The 13789-nt window shown below is 46.9% G+C and overlaps 1 pseudogene across 1 annotated transcript in view; it reads right to left on the bottom strand.

The window, feature by feature from the left end:
• Positions 1-13789, bottom strand: part of LOC144106450 (salivary peroxidase/catechol oxidase-like) — a 75000-nt pseudogene that overhangs the window by 47719 nt on the left and 13492 nt on the right. Inside the window, exon 3 of the transcript XR_013308999.1 lies at positions 5282-5379. The product of XR_013308999.1 is annotated as a salivary peroxidase/catechol oxidase-like (transcript). The remainder of the gene's footprint in view (positions 1-5281; positions 5380-13789) is intronic.

Raw genomic sequence — 13789 nt, 5'->3', positions numbered from 1 at the left:
GGAAGACATGAGTTACGACCTGTAGTATACGAGTAACATTTAAGTAAAGGCTTGTCACATATGATAGGAAGTCTGAAATAGGAGTGTGAACTAAAGAAGTTTGGAGAAGACGACGAGGATGACGATAAGCATGACGTGTATTAACCCAAGAATAAAGAATACGAAGTATTCGGTGAGGGGGGAAGAAATGGTTGGTGGAAAAGAGAAGACGAAGGCGACGACGACAAGGATGGCGTGTACCAACGCCAAGGTTATAAAATCGTGAGGGATAACACGGCACAGGAAAGAAGAACAGAGAAGTGGGGGTTCCTGCGGGTCAGGAACACCTCGGCTGGAAGAGAGCAACGCCGGCTACTGCTCGGGTGATCTCGCGTTCTACGGCGTTGCGCCGTGGACTTCCAGCCGTTCTTGAGCCCGTTCCGGGGAGTCGTGCGGCTGACGCAACCACCTGCCACGGCCAGGGGTGCCTCCAGCGCTGATGCCACCCATCCGGGTGGTGCCCACAACGCGAACATCACCAGCATCGCCTCCACGGGCCCTTAGACCGAGAGCTCGTACGACGCCGCCAACGACGCCGTCAGTGACGCCAGCCTGTGCGCTTCGAACTCCACCTCGACGCCGGTTACGTGGATGCCACTGACTGGACCCATGCAACGCTTCGTCAGCACCGAACCGTGAGCATGAACGCCGAACGCTAGTAGACTGTGTAGTTCCTGTCTTCTGGGTCCGTTTTGTGTGCTAGTGTTTGTTTCGCGTATGGTGCACTAAATGTGCGTCTGTGTGGGTACACCTGTCGCCTAGTCCATTCTTTGGGCCCTAGGGTTCTCTGGGGATCTGTGACAAGGCTGCAGTTGCGACTTCGCTGAGCTTATAAATATCAGCACACGGGCGCTTTGGCGGTCTAGAAGCGTCAAAGTGAGCCATTCGCAGCTGTCTGTTGAGTCAGGGACTATGCGTTCAGCAGCATTCGACTGTTACATCCGCTCCTCTATCACATGGTGGTAGGTAGGAGAAGTGCACTCAAATTTATGGCCATGGAACCGACTTTAGTTCATTCATTTTATATTTTGTACATTTTAAATCTTTTCGCCGCTATAAAGAGCATACGTGCTTTAATGAACTCTATTTCGTTAAATATTGAAACTTTACACGGGCATATGTTTCATTGTTTTGTTCGGTTTGTAGCGCCCCTCGCGCAGTGCTCGGCTCGCAGTCCATGGTACGCGGCGCCGGACAAGTGAGGGGAAGTTGGGTTAGCGAACCCTACCGCGGCGGCTGCGTTTTTATGGAGGCAGAACGCTAAGGCGCCCGTGTGCTGTGCGATGTCAGTGCACGTTAAAGATCTCCATGTGGTCGAAATTATTCCGGAGCCCTCCACTACGGCACCTCTTTCTTCCTTTCTTCTTTAACTACCTCTTTTATTTCTTCCCTTACGGCGCAGTTCAGGTGTCCAACGGTATATGAGACAGATACTGCGCCATTTCCTTTCACCCCCAAACAACCAATTATTATTATTAGGCCGCCGCAGCGCGAGCAGCGCAAATAAACGGTTCGAACCTCAACACTGTCGGAGCTGGTTATTCCTCGTCTTAGCTCCGATAGATTTGGGAACCCGGCTTCGAACACGCAACCCCATCATCCTACGTGGATTCCCCTGGCTCTTCCTCTCTTCCTACCGGCGGCGACACGGTCCATAACGGTCAGCCTTTCGGTGATTCGGTGGCCACGTTCCAGCCAGTCAGGCTGCCGCCATTTTGACCCAATAGCCCCCGCGCCTGGCTCCTGCAGGTTGAGGTGCATTTCCAGCTGTGACGTATCACTAGCCAAGGGACCAAGTTTCGACACTTGGTGTCCGCCCTGCATCCTGATCTCGCAGAGTTAGTGGACTTCATCAGCTCGCCGGACATGGCCCGCCCCTTCGACACGTTGAAGGCCGCTCTCATCGACCGTAAGTCAGCGCCCGAAAGCACAAAAAAAAAAACCCAAGCTCAAGCAACTCCTCAGCGCTACGGAGCTTGGTGACAGCCGCCCATCGCAGCTCCTCCGTCGCATGCGCTAGCTTCTGGGAGACTCCGCTGCTCAGCACGACCCACTTCTGCGTAAGTTGTTCATTCAGCGCCTTCTCCAACACATGGTCCCCATCGTCGCAGCTGCGGGTGATGTTTCATTAGACAAGCTCGCTGAAGTCGCTGACCGTGTTGCGGACTACTCACGGCTCCCAAACGTCAGCCCACCGTTTGTCGGGAGAACGCCTCGCTATTGCTCGGCGTGAGTTGCAACACATGCTGGAACTCGGCATAGTGCGCCCTTCCTCCAGCAACTGGACATCGCCACTTCACATGGTGCCAAAGAAAGATCCGGGCGACTGAAGACCATGTGGAGATTACTGCGCCCTCAACGCTCCCACTTTAGCAGCCCGCAATCCACTTCCTCACATACAGGACTTGACGTCAAATCTGGCTGAGTGCACGATCTTCTCTAAAACTGACTTAGTGAAATCTTATCAAATTGCTGTGGAGCCCGCTGATATTGCGAAGACGGCCATCACTACACTGTTCGGCCTCGTTTAGTATGTGCGGATGCCTTTTGGCTTGCGCAACGCCGCATAGGCTTTTTGGCGAGCTATCAGCGAGGTTACGCGAGGCTTCGACTTTGTGTTCGCTTACATTGGTGATCTCCTCGTAGCAAGTTCATCCGGTACTGAGCATGAAGCTCATCTGCGCGCCCTCTTCCACAGACTGGATGAATATGGGCTCGTCATCAACCCGAACAAGTTCCTCTTTGGCGTAGCTACAATATATTTCCTCGGCCACCTTGTCACTCCACAGGGCATTCGGGCTCTCGACAGGGGTCAAAGCCATTCACAATTTTCCCGCCCCCACGTCACTCAAAAGCTCAAAGATTTTTTGGGAATCCTGAACTTTCATCACCGTTTTCTTCCGAAGTGCACCTGTTTCCTGAAGCCTCCGACCGACCTTTTGGCTACGAAAAAAGATTCTGTCGCGCCACTTGAGTAGACTGAAGACGTTGCCGCTGCATTTGCTGCTGCCAAGAAAGCGCTTGCAGATGCCACTTTGGTCATACATCCAGTTCCTGATGCTCCACTGCGCCTCGTCTCCGACGCCTTGAGCACTGCAGTCGGCGCAGTTCTCGAGCAGTACGTCTCTAGTTAGCAGCCCCTCGGGTTTTTTCCCCAAAATCTGAAGCCACGTGAGGCCAAATACAGCACCTTCAGTCTAGAATTGCTTGCTGTGTACCTCGCTATCAATCACTTTCGCCACTTCTTATATGGCCGGGATTTTCACGTCATCACGGACCATAAGCCCTTGACGTTTGGCTTCCAAAGGAACCGCAGCACTTACGCTGGTGGTCTTAGCTCTCAGAATCTGTGCGGGAGGAACATGGTACAATCAGATCGCGACTGCCGCGCTTCGACGTAAGCGAAAGACGAAAGGCGCTCGGGGCTGCACGATGTCAGCGCATGGTACAAGCTCTATAATGTCTAAATTAGCATGGAGGCCTGCAATAGGTCGTGCCTCATAGGCAGTGTGCTGTTTCTTGACGTGAAGTGACAGAACTTTCAATTTGCACTTAGCTTACGAGTTTGATACTACTAAACATCTTTCCGAGGAATATTTCGTTGACTCCATAGAGATTCAGTCATTCAAAGATGCAATACATGTAGGTATGGACACCTTTTGCGTTCATGATAGGGAAACCTTCACTATGACTGCCGTTTCAGGGATCTATTTTGCTATAAACGGCTTGGTCCTATTATGGTGGAAATGCAAATTCCATTGTTGGGCCTCCATGTCAACCCTAGTCATGTAGGCCAGAGGCTGTCTGACTTAGACAATTACCCTTCCAATATCCCGTCTGGTGCCACGCAGGCATCGTGCTTCATTCTTCGGTTTAAGCGAAGGCGAATAGTGGGCAGTTATGACATTTGACATGAATGCCTTTTCGACCCCACAAAGCAATCAGGATTTATTTCAGTCACTTGGAATAACACGTACAATCCGGAGAAATAAATATATAACAACTATAAATCCGGTTCTACTAAAAGTGTAGCAATGCAGAACTGGAGTGCGGCGATATCTTGCATGAGATTGTGGGACGTGCCCGTCTTCAAATCTTTGTGCGCGTGATTGGCTGTACGAAATAAGAAAAAGAAAGTCTGCGGACCTATCGACTGGCACGAGACGGCAATAGCCAATGGGCTCCTGAATAACTTTTTTTCTCTCCTCCAATTACTCCCCCCTCTACGGAGGCGTTCTACGGTGCCCTGTTACGGTTCGCAAGAAAGGATTTGTCCTATCATTGGTCGAAAGTAAAGAAATGAACTGCTCTTTTTTAGCAACACTATTAGCAAGTGTCGGACGGCGTACGCCCATTGAGGCGAGTAAATATAAAGCACGTTGAGGCAGTGCATCGAACACAGGGTGGCCGTATGCTTTCTCCGTATCACCGACTCCGAGCACGCCTGGAGTTATATCGTTAAATGGTGCGGATTAGCAGCGAGACCTTCATTAGAGACCCGCAGCTCAATACACAGAAAGTGAACACGACAGGGCGAAATGCGAGATATTGGTTTTTACACAGCGCGACTTCGACGGCTTTATAACGAAGGGCGGACGCTTCGTCCCTGTGAAATCATCGCTGCAATATATGCTTTGAAGAAGTTGTCTGAAACATTTGAGGGCAGCGCAAAATAACGTCACTGAACAGAGCAGGAACAAAGAAACACAGGACGGGCACGCAACGAACGCGGGCCAAGAACAGCGCTGCCCTCTTTTGCGCTGCCCTATAATGTTTAAAATATGAACCAACTAGCCCAAACTGAAATTTTAGTCAAGGCGCTTTGCTGACGCCGCTTTCACATTGGTGCGTAAGAGCGACGCGACGCTCAGCCGTAAGAGCGACGCGAAACTAAAGGAGGCCGCTATTCATGAGACTCCACCTGTAGTCGATTTGTGTAGATGAACTGGGGATCCGGCACAGTCATTGGGGCGGAGGTTCGAATTTTGCGGAGCTTTTTTGCTTCGGCGAATGGCGAAATTCAGTAAATTTTTGAATCACCTAAAGCAGCTTTTCTGACAGAGGGCGCACACATGCTTCGAAAGCTTGAAGCGGTGACCTAAAATATTTGATATTTTTTTCCGGTGTGCTGTCTTTGCGTCTTCGTCATCGGATTGTTCATGGGCTGCAATAAGTATGTTACACTGCATTGAAACGGAATATACATTTCTCCGCTTTTTGCATATGTGTGGACTCCACTTACCTGTTTCCCGTATTCGCCGATTGTAGCTGAGATCGCTGGATTGTGAGCAAGTCCGTGAGACGGTCGCAAGCAGGACCACACTCATTTGAAACAATGCCCTGCATACATGTAAAAAAAACTGTATGGGCGCACAGTCATGCCTTGTTAACACATTAAGCATGTAAAACGCATTTCCCCAAGCACATCAGCCAATTTTCTTAGTGCTGCGATGCTGCAAGTGCCGCTCTGCCTTAATAAGGACTTAAGTTATAACAGTGACAAAGAACCAAAAAGATCGAAACTTCTTATTGGGCACATTTGTTTACGCAGGCCATGAGTTTAAGCGAGTGAAACAAATCCTAATAGACAGTTCAGAAGTGCAATCTGCACAAGAAGAAGGCCTAAAGAACCATGCTTGCACTTGGAAGACGGTCGGTTAGAGAGGGCGCAAGAGCATTGTTGAAATTATACTAGTTTAAAGAAAATGCCTTTCTCTATAGGGCAAAATCATTCTGCAGAAATAAAAAAAATTAAAGCAATGTTTTTCAGTTTTCAAACGCCTAAAGCGGACTAAATAGCTTCAAACAGTTGCCGAAGGCGTTCTGTTATTTATAGCGTTGTTCACTTATAGCGGGAATTTATAGCTTTAAATGTGTGCGTTTTTGAACGCAGCTACATACTCACAGTGGGGAAGGTACTGTGCTTCGCCACTGATCCTTGACCACCAGAGTTCCTTACCGCACTCCGGCCTTGTCTTCGCTAAATAAACCAGTGCACCTTGCGCCTGATTTGTTCACAACAGTACTGCCCTCTAGGGAACGTTCCCCCTATTGAAACTAAAAAAAAAAATAGATTGTATAACTGAAAAGGGAACGCCAAAGATATCGAGCGTTTATCAAAACACAGCAGATCCGGCCAAGAGACACTTTTAAGAGCGTGAGCTCTTACTACTTACGTTTGTCAAAGACGCGTCCATCTGCAATGAAGGTCAAATGGACCAAAACAGTTCCCACCTGACCAAACTACATCACATTGCAACTGTGTGCGCGTAGCGCCTCAACTAATACCATGCTCTTGATCCGTTACATATGTGCCAGTATAGCGGCCATCGACGTGGGACCCCCCCCGTGACCGCTATTTTCATAAAATTTGGGGCCGCCCGTTTGATGCAGAATGGTCGAAGTGCTGTGAAATAACTTGGCGTCTTCCTGACGATACAATCATCAATTGATATCAAGCCCAAAATATGTGTGAAATTCGCAACGAAGACCTCTCCGCCCCCAAACCGTTCATTCCGAGTACCTTGAGACGGCCGTTGCGGCTGAACCGTTTTTCGAAGGGGTTCCAGATGCTGCTAAACGATTCGTCGGGTTGCGATGCACACGTTTATGTAATGTATTAGCTCATACAACGAGGTAATATACCGGATATAGCGAAAGTGGCTGTAAATCGCAATAGTAGTGCAAATTTCATGTGGTAGATGGCGCTGCTTGTGTCTTAGAAGGAATGTTTCCGGTAAAGAAACATCCGCGGATGTTTGGATTTGGTGTTCTCCAGGTTTGCTGAGCACACTGATGTAAACACTTGAATCTCCCGTAGCTAACGCTCTTAAGTCGAACACTGAGGCAGTGTTGGCGGAGAATTTTTCTTCCAATCTCGCAGCAAGTTTATAAATAGCGTTTGCGCCATAATGGGCCGACAGCGACAGTGGGCGGGATGTGCTATTGGAAATGAAAGGGGCAGACAGCCTACCAGCGTCAATACCATTGTGTGTTGGCTTGTACAGTCATGGTAAAACGTTTAGGCAATGCGGATTTACGTTGAAAAAAAAATTGCCGAAGGCTCTTTGGAAATTCTAAAGTGTGCTTGGCGAAAGCCTTGTGGTCAACCCATTCATTCGCTTTGGTGTTCGGCGATATCGCCTGTCACTGTTGTCGCTTTCGTTCTGCTTCCCTGCCTTTGGTACCCGGCGATTTAATTAGTCGCTGTTGGTGTTTCCATTCTGACTCCGTTGCTTTCGCATCTGCTGACATGTTCAGTCGTCGCATGCGTATTCCCTCCTTGTTCTTCTGGCGTTTGGTGTTGGGGAAATCCGGCGTCCTCTGCCGCTTCCCCGAACCGCTTGGCGCGAGACCCCTGGGTCGCTTCGGAGCCATGCGTCTCACTCACTCGGCTGCAACGAGACGTCCGGCGAAGGAGCGGCAGTGCAGCTGCCACCTTCGACGCGCGCGCACTCGTTCTACCGCTACTGTGTGACGTCGCGGTTGCTATGCGCTGCCGCGCCCCCCACCGCCGCGCCGGTTGTTAAAGAGGGGAGGAGGTTGAGCCGCTGCGCGGAGGAGAAGCCACACTTTGCACGATTCCAGCGCACGGACGGACGGACGCGACCACGATCATGAGCCATTAAAGGCTTTCGCCTTAAAATAATAATTCGGCACGGTCAGGATAAGCAAGTCAATGAAAGCGTAGATGTATGAGGCGACACGCAAGCTCTGTGTCCTGGAACAATGATCAGCTGATTGGCTAGCGAGGCAAAACAGAAATAACCTTTTCCCCCGCGAATCGCATCGCGCAATCTTCCGTCTATCACTGTGTATTCAGGACACAGCGCCATCCGTTCCTTAGACAAGTGCTCCACCAGCGAAGAGTGGGCTCTCACTTTTGCGGACGCGCATACATTGCGGCTGTTTACGAATAACTCACTGCTTACAGGAAAGTAGAGTTCTTTTTAAACTCGCAGGCTCCATCAATGCGCACAATCACAATAACCTACATTGCACTGAAACGGTGACGTAAGAACACGTCATGACGAAGAAGTACGCCATGAAGGATAAGCGTGGAAATAAATCAAGAAACGAAATGAAAAAGGTCGACAGTGGATCATTGCTATTGCTCAGCTAGCGGCCTCAGCCTCCCCTCAGCAAGGAAAGATTCCTGAAAACGGAAACCAATTTGAGCACTGGTCGGCAGTGGACATTCGGTCGGCTATCGAACAGAGGCTGCCGTCCGACCCTCGTACATTTCATGATCGTCAGCTTGACTACCTCCACTGCAGGACAAAGGCATCTCCCATATCTCTCCAATTGAGCCTGTCCTGCGCGAGCTGTGGCCACCCGATCCCCGCACACTTCTTAATCTCACCCCCCTGACTAACTTAATGTCAAGCACCGTCGGTAATCTTTATTTCGCATTGCATGCACTGTCCAAGCCCATTCGTTCCTTTTGATTTTGACTGGGAGGTCATTAACCCGTCTTTGTTCCCTATCATTTTTCCCTATCTATCATTTTTCTTTCCATAAATTGCTCAGGTGTTTTTAACTTTACATAAACCCTTTTCGTTCGACCAGGTTTCTACCCCATAGGTGAGTGGTAAGATACAGCTGTTACGTAATTTTCCCTCGAGTGATTTCGGGCAACTGCCATTCATGTATAATGTTAGAGAACAGGCCAAATGCGCTCCACCATACTCTTATTGTTGTAGTTATTTCACTCTCGCGATCCAGACCTTCGGTCACTACCTCCCTGAATACAAGTATCCCCTTTCCACTTCCAGCACCTCGCCACCAATCGTAAACTGCTGTTCACTTCCGAGACTGGTGAACATTATTTTGGCTTTGTGCACATTAGTTTTTAGGCGCACAGTAGTGCTCTGCTTGTCGAATTCAGTTTTCATGTCTTTCAGTTCATCCCCTGAGTTACTTAGGAAAGCAATGCCATCGGTGAATAGCAGATTGCTAAGGTATCCTCCATTGACTTTTTTCCCCAACCGTTCTTAGTCCTGGCCAGAAAATACGTCCTATAAACAAGCGGCGAATAGCACTGGCGAGCTAGTCTCTGCCTGCCTGAAGCTCTTCCTTGTTAGAATTTTATTGCTGAATTTATGACGGACTATGGTGGCTGTGCAGCCGTTGCATGAGTGCTGAGGTTTTCACTGAGTCAGATGCTTTCTCGTATTCTTTAAGGGCTATATATTGGGGTTAGTTACAATCAGCACATTTCTCTATCGCTTGAATGATAGTGTTAATGTAGTTTGTTGTCGAGTACGCTTAAAGAAAGCCTACCTGATCTTTTGGTTGGCCGAAATCTAAGGTTGTTCTGAATCTAACAGTTATTACTTTAGTACATACTTTAAAGCAATGGACAGTAAGCTGAACGGTCTGAAATTTTTAAAGTCTTTAAATCTTCTTTCATGGGAATTAAGATGATTTTTGGCGTTCTTCCAAGCCTTTAGTACGCTTGAAGTCATAAAGCATTGCGTATACAGGGTGGCTAATTTTGCTACCACAACATGCCCTGCGTCCTTCAACAGGTCTGGTGTTACCTGATCCTTATCAACTGCTTTCTACCTTTCGCAGTGTTCATTTATGTTTGTATTATAAGGAATCTGTCCTTCCTGCGATGAAAGCTGTTAAAAAGGATGTATGTTTCCTTCAGTGTTGTCTTTACTCCTCTCACATTTCATGTCACTAATATATCGGCAAGGGGGAACCATTGGCACGCGTATACCAAATAATATTGTCGTTTAGCTGCACAATGCAGATCATTTCCTTGGGTGTCGGTCTTGTTGTAGCTAGATGCACAGCAGAGCATCGGTGTTCTGTCGCTGTACCCCAACGTTTTTAGATAAGTCAGTTGGAAAACTTGGCCCCGCGATACGGCCCGCTTCCGTTGCCGCTTTCATCTTAAAGAGACGCGAGATCTCTAGGGTTTTGACAGTACCACGATAGTTTACTTCGTTTTCTCTTCACCACCGCTATGCTCATTGCCTGCGCTTCGTCACGTGGACAGTGTGATGCATAAATGGTCTACGCTGGGTCGCGCCTCGCATCGTCTGCGCTGGGCGCGGCTGCTTCAAGATGCGCTCGTTTACACAATGCAAAGCTCGCGTGCGCTCTACGCCTGGGGTACGAGAGGCCAGGATGCTCGGGGTTGAGCTTTTGGCTCTAGATCTCAAACGAAACTTAAAGCTCTCTTTTCCGCTGTTCCACGCGGCAAAATCAGAGAAACACGACGTGCCGCTTACCCCCTCGTAGTTTGGGTTCCTCGCCTGTGTAATATGCGGTTGTGCAAAGTAGACTGTGAACTTTCCTCTATTTATTAGATCACTAAAATATGAGTGTCTGTAAATAAAAGCTGGCAAAAGCTTAAAAAGTCTTTCTTCTTTCTTGCGGCATACGCACCTTTCATTTTTTCTTCAGGCACTTTCTCTGTTTTAATGCTTCGAGAAGAAAATATTCGACCAGTAATTCGACCTGACATCACTCTTACAGATTCTGTTGGTGTTCCCATCCCTGATTCAGAGTGCGCTCAACTTCTTAACGATGCGTTTGTAACTGTGTTCACAGATGAAGACATTACATCCTTGCCTACATTAAGCGCACTAGTGGAACTAACTATGGACGAGATAGTCATCAGTGAGCCTGGTGTTTTATCTCTACTAAACAATCTCAAAACATCTTCTAGCGCTGATCATATGGGCTTCAATATTAAAATTTTAAGGAATACATCACATAGCACTTGTTCCATGTTAACCGCATTATTTTCCCAGTCGCTATCAACTGGCACCATTCCTAACGACTGGCGCATAGCTAAGATAATACCCATTTTCAAATCAGGTGATCGTGCTTCTCCGCTTAACTATCGTCCCATCTCCTTTACAAGTACAGTTTGTAAATTACTCGAGCATTTTTAAACATACTCAGGTCATCAACTACCTTGAAGATCATAACATTCTCTTTGATCATCAGCACGGTTTTCGCAAGGGCTACTCATGCGACACCCAACTTGCCGGTTTTATTAACGATATTCATGCACAGATTGACGCTGGTTTCCAAGTTGACGCAATATTTTTAGATTTTTCTAAAGCATTTGATCGCGTTCCACACCAATGGTTGTTGCTTAAACTTTCCCAACTGAACATTCACCCTAATATTATTGCATGGATAGCAGATTTTCTCTCATCTAGAATTCAGTTCACATCAGTTAACAACTCTAACTCATGTTACGCTAATGTTACGTCTGGAGTTCCACAAGGCAGTGTACTGGGACCTTTACTTTTCCTTATCTATATTAATGACTTACCCAATTGCGTGACGTCCGGAATCAGACTATTTGCTGACGATTGTGTGCTTTATCGACGTATAACCTGTAACACTGACAGCCAGCCACTGCAGTCTGATCTTGAAGCGATAAGCACATGGTGTTCTAATTGGTTAATGCCTTTAAATCTTTCCAAAACTAAGCTCATGTCTTTCACTAACAAGCCACGTATTCCTACCGCCTACTTTCTTGATAACAATAGTGTAGAATTCACCACAAGTTACAAGTACCTTGGCATTAACCTACAATCCGACTTATCATGGAATCATCATATTAATCTCACTCTTGCCTCCGCTAACCGTACTTTCGGACTTCTCAAACATAATTTAAAAGAGGCCGCGACACATGTAAAAAAACTAGCGTACACCACATTAATCCGTCCGAAACTCGGATACGCGTCTGCCATTTGGGATCCTCATCAGAATTATATCATCAGTAACATCGAAGCCCTGCAAAACCGTGCTGCGCGATTCATCTTTTCTGATTATTCATGTTACACCAGCGTCACCTCATTGAAGACTAAAGCCGAGTTATATAACTTAGCACTGCGCCGAAAAATTTCCCGTCTGTCACTTTTCCACAAGCTTTATCACCATCCTTCCCTTCATGATGAATTCTTTCAGCCACCGCCAGTTATCTTTCCACGTCGCGATCATCCTTACAAAGTTAAACGCATTAACTGCCAGTCATTCCATTATGCCTATTCTTTCTTACCACGCACAATAACCGAATGGAACGCTTTGCCATCAGAAATTGCCACTGAATCTGATCTAAATAAATTCCAACATCTTATGCACTCATGTTTCAACAACTAAAAAGGTATTTTTTGAGCGTTCTTTTCTTCCGCCTTGTCTTCGTTTTATTTTATATATTTTTTTTTGTACTTCAGCGCACCTTTTCAGTGTTGTCTTTTTCTTTTTCTAGCGGTGCTGTTATTTATGCTCAAATTTTGCTGTCATGTGCATTGTTGCGACCCTTTCTGTGAATGCCTATTTATGATTAATATTTTGTGATTTCTATTTTATTTTAGTGCAATATCTTTAACCTTATAACAATGCTTTGTACTTACTCCCCCCCCTATGTAATACCCTCAAATGATGGCCTTTGGGGGTATTTTGAATAAATAAATAAATAAATAAATAATCGTCCTGGTGGTTTAGGCATTTACTATAAGTAAAGTGATCGATACAGGGAGTACGGTAGCTCTACTTCTTGAATGCGTATCTAATACGCATGTGATAAGCTGTTTGCCAACGCGTCTTAAACGTGCACGGCTAAGGTTATGGCTATAGATGGCACTAAGTCGTCTTGTTTCATTAGTATAAAAGAGATGAAGGAGAAACTTACGTTTGTATTCATTATAAATGCGTTTCAGTAGGCAAGCGAGTCACCGTCTGCTGACGCTTCTCAATCTGGAAGTAGCAGATGACGTGACCATCCTAAAGCGACCGCAGCGCCACCGCCTAGCGGCAACCGTTTGGGTCCGCTCTTCTCCTTGGCGCGCCGCAGTTGTTTTCCAACTGCCCTTATCTAAAAATGTTGCTTTACCGGTCGCTTTGTACACGACATGGATGTACAACCCGGCACTGGAGGACTGCCGTCGAAACAGTTCTGCGTACTAGTTCCTATTCCTTTGCCGAGGAACTACTCGGTATAGACAAGCGGAATCGAAGTTTTTAGTGGTCCCCTGTACAACGCAGCTGGTTGATTTCTAGCATCTTATTGCATCAGATCTTCACCGAAATGATCAAACTGATGGCATCTCCTTGGATTTCAGGAAAACAGTTTAAACTCCCATTTCAACAGGATAGATAAGCGGGCGAGTTGGTGATACATAATGCAAAAAAACAGCGCGAACACACGGGGACTAGACGAAGAATACACAGGAACAAGCGCTGACTCTCAACTAAAGTTTAATCACAGGAAGCACACTTATAAAAGGAAACAGAAAACGAAAAAAACACAAAATCAGAACGCTTGTGTTACTATGTGATGTCCAGATATGCAACCTCACAGTCACGCAGGAGCAGGGATGGTTGGCTGACACATAATCTTGGTTTCTTTGTCATGTTATACGCCTCGATAATTTCCCTGGTCAACTGGTCGGGGTGTTTGTACAAAATGTCAGTAAAATGCAAGGACGGAAAACATGATTGACACTCTCGGCAATGATCAACTAGATTAGTGGAGCGATTAGATTCTAATGAATTGAGATGTTCTCCGAGTCGTGTGTTAATACAACGTCCCGTTTGCCCAATGTATATCTGACCACAGGATAGGGGGATTTTATAAACTACCCCTTTGGAGCACGGCACAAAACTTTCAGCGTGCTTAACACCACAGGACGTTACAGATTTCTTAGGGTTCCGGGACTTATTTTCTACTGCTGAGCAAATTTTACTGAGCTTATTCGGGGCCGAAAAAACCACA

Source organism: Amblyomma americanum, chromosome 10 (assembly GCF_052857255.1).
Source record: "Amblyomma americanum isolate KBUSLIRL-KWMA chromosome 10, ASM5285725v1, whole genome shotgun sequence".
Classification (NCBI taxonomy): domain Eukaryota; kingdom Metazoa; phylum Arthropoda; class Arachnida; order Ixodida; family Ixodidae; genus Amblyomma; species Amblyomma americanum.
The sequence above is the reverse complement of the archived record's forward strand: the minus strand, read 5'-3'. Positions and strand labels throughout refer to the sequence as shown.